The sequence below is a fragment of the Podarcis filfolensis genome, assembly GCF_964270895.1.
Source record: "Podarcis filfolensis genome assembly, chromosome: 14".
NCBI classification, from domain to species: Eukaryota; Metazoa; Chordata; class Lepidosauria; order Squamata; family Lacertidae; genus Podarcis; species Podarcis filfolensis.
The window spans coordinates 14,150,925-14,154,308 of NC_139616.1; the positions used below are offsets into that span (position 1 = coordinate 14,150,925).

Here is a 3,384-nt window from a genome sequence, read left to right on the forward strand (position 1 = left end):
TGGAAGACAAAAACTGCAATAAAACTCATTAACAGGACAGCTCATGGAGAAAGAATGAAATACAGGGTATCATATCAGGTAAAGGTAAAAGTATCCCCTGACCATTAGGTCCAGTTGCGGACAATTCTGGGGTAGCTCATCTCGCTTTATTGGCCGAGGGAGCCAGCGTACAGCTTCCGGGTCATGTGGCCAGAATGACTAAGCCGCTTCTGGCGAACCAGAGCAGTGCACAGAAACGCCATTTACCGTATTTTCCGCTCTATAGGGCGCATCGGACCATAGGGCGCACCTAGTTTTTTGGGGGGAGGCTGCGCGTGGCTTTGGCAGAAGCAAAGACAGCGAGCAGGATGGATCCCGCTGGCTGTCTTGGCTTCTTTGCTCTTTGGGGCTTGGGGGGGGGGGAGAATAAAAAAAATGTCTTTATTTCTCCCCCCAAAAAACTAGGTGCTTCCCTATGGAAGCAGGAGAGCCTTTTGGATATTTCACAAGTTGGCCAAGGCTTCTTGTCAGGTGGAAAATCTCCCCAAGCTGTCTGGAACTCAACTGAATCCATCAGCTTCTGAGTGCAGACCATCCTGCACATTCATCATTCATCTTGTTTTTTGTTGATAATTGTTAATTTCTTGTGGGAAGACTGATGATAAAATTGCACTGTTGCAACTATGTCCCAGTTACCAACTCACAACACAGTCGTACCTTGGTTTTCGAACAGAATGCGCTCCAGGAGTCCATTCAACACCTGGAACAGTTCGAAAACCAAGGCACAGCTCCCAATTGGCTGCAGGAGCGTCCTGCAGCCAATCAGAAGCCACGCTGGATGTTCAGTTTTCAAAATAATTCGAAAACTGGAACTCACTTCCAGTTTTCAATCGTTTGGGAGCCAAAATATACAAGTACCAAGGCATTTGGCAACCAAGGTACGACTGAAGTCAGAATCTCTTTTTTTAGTGCGCACTCATTTTTTGGATTGGCTCCTATCTGTACAGCCATGATAAACATAACTTGTTATGTTTCATTTTTCATAACAGAAAACACAGACAGGTTCATAAACCTCTTGGCCTCCGTAGTCACTGCTTCAATCCCCATCACTCAAGCTCTCTTCTGCTTTCAACTCCAGTAACTTTCCCCCAGTGATCATGGTTCTACAACCTCTATGATACAGTAAATCAGGTATTTCCATTATTTCTAATGTGTTTTTCTACTGAGCAATGAAGTACATTTTTGCACAGAAGCAGCTTCATCCAAAATTACTCAGAATTCACAGATTTGTATGCTGACTAGTTGGTTTGCAGATTGTGTCCTTGATGGCCCATGCTGAATGATACACCTTTTGTTTTGTTTTGTTGAAGAGACAGGTGATCTTCAAATTGTTCCATTGTTTTGTTATCTCTAAAGGGAAAAAAAGAGTACTAATCAGTAATGTAACCCGTATACTTGGTACAGCCTTATTAATTAATTGCATCAAATAATGCAGCTACATCACCCACTGTAGTGGGTTGGGATAAACAAGCATCTGCATTGTTGTAACTCACGTGGATACACTCATGTCAGCCTTAATAAAGACTTTGAATTCAAGATCCCCTACATAGCCTTCAATCTCTGGATCTCTGCCTGAATCCTTGAAACTGACATTACCATGCCATATCACATAATGGTTTGGGTCTTATCTGAGAACAGCTAAACCTCTGAAAGCAGTCATTATTTTTACCTGCACTAGCTACTGCAACAGAAGATACCATTTGGATTAAAAGTCCATTCCATTCAGCAACCTGTTCATCAAAATACAGGATTTCAGACTTAAGGTCCTACACCAGACAGAAATGAGGACCTGGTTTGCAATTGGAAATGTAGGGCAAGAGAGGACTAGAAGAACAGGACAAATGTGGGGGCAGTTTGTGCGGTAAACCACCTGTTTTTTTCACAGAGCAGTATCAGGTTAGTTACAGTGGATGAACAATGAAAGAACAGCTTTGCTGATGATACTGCAAGAATCACAAAAACATGTTCATAGGCCTGGAATCAAGATACCAGCAGATACATTATGAGATCAGAAAGGAGTAGAAAGGCTCCTCATTTCTGGGAGTCTGTCTGCACTTGGCTTGCAGCCTGCATTCACTACTGACCCTGCAGGAATATTCTGTTCGGTTACAAAGCAAATTGGAAGCTGTCATGTGGCCAACATAAAGCACTCTGAATCTTATGGGAAACTTACTAAATACAAATTATATTTTATTAAATTTACAATATATTTTGAAACGTGGTTTGTTCCAAGCTGCCCAGAGCACAATGATTGCAGTGAATTGACAGGGCATGGTTTCTTCATAAAACACGCCCACCCCATTCACCAGGCTTGATGAAGATTGCTCATTTTGTGGGGTCCTAGTAATGGTATTGGCCAACTATTCCTTTTTTGGATTTTCCCCAATTACAGTAAGGCTGTGCACACACCATACATTCAAAGCACATTCCAGCCTCCGTCGAAGAATTCTGGCAAATTATTAAAGGTATTGGGAATTTCACAGTGTGTATAAACTTTTCCCATGAATTTTTTTTTTGGGGGGGCGTGCTTTGCTTGAAATGCATGGCTGCGCACACTGCCCAACAGAGCTACCCTACTTATTTTCTAATTTAAGTTTATGAAGTGGCTTTCTTTCACCTACAATCCTATGCAAACCTACTTGCGAGTAAGCCATACTGCACCGAGCAGCATACAGACACAAGCATGCTTTTTTTAAATTTTGCACTCATATACGTTGCCCTGGAAACGAAACACACTGAAACATATTGAGGTTTGCACAGGATCACACAGCCCACTCCTACACGTGTCTCCTCAGCAGGAAGACCTACGAAGCTACTCCTAGGTAGGTGGCACGGGGCTCAACCTGAACATTACTACTCCTCGCTGGCACCTCTTGACTTACTATCCTAGAGCTGAAAAAGACCTAATGCCCTCAGTGAAGCCCCTATTGAGGAGTCTAAACACGCCTCCACTACTGAACCCGTCCCCACCCCCTCCGCCGTTCAGGCGGGAAAAGAAAACCCCCAACGGCAGAAGATGGCGGCTCCCTTTCTCGCCTCGTCTCCCCCTCCCTTCTTCCGGGCTCTGCGCGTGCGCCGTGCGCCTCCTCCGACGGCCGTATCCCTCCGCCGCTTCCCCCCTCTTTTGTCCACCGACCGTTTGTGCGGTAAAATAATCCCGCGCCCCGATGAGGGCGAAAGCGCCCCCTCCGGTTGGCAAGCTCGGGGGCGCGGCCCCCTCCCCGTTTCCACAAGGGGAGGGTGTTCCTCAGGAGAGGCGCCTCAGCGCGGCCAAAGTGGGTCCGCCGCGCTGGCTCCCCCGCCCCCTCGGGCCTCTCCTCCTTCCTCGCTCGCCTCACTCCTCAC

The 3,384-nt window shown here is 46.0% G+C and overlaps 1 long non-coding RNA gene across 2 annotated transcripts; it reads right to left on the bottom strand.

The window, feature by feature from the left end:
- Window positions 1–1,157: 1,157 nt before the first annotated feature.
- On the bottom strand, window positions 1,158–3,114 carry LOC310749760. 2 transcript variants are annotated; one of them, XR_014541751.1, is made up of 2 exons: window positions 1,737–3,114; window positions 1,158–1,389 (listed from the first exon to the last, which is right to left on the bottom strand). It is a non-coding gene; the product is annotated as an uncharacterized lncRNA (long non-coding RNA). The 2 variants fall into 2 exon arrangements; XR_014541752.1 differs by having other exon boundaries at window positions 1,709–3,114.
- Between the last annotated feature and the right edge of the window lie 270 nt (window positions 3,115–3,384).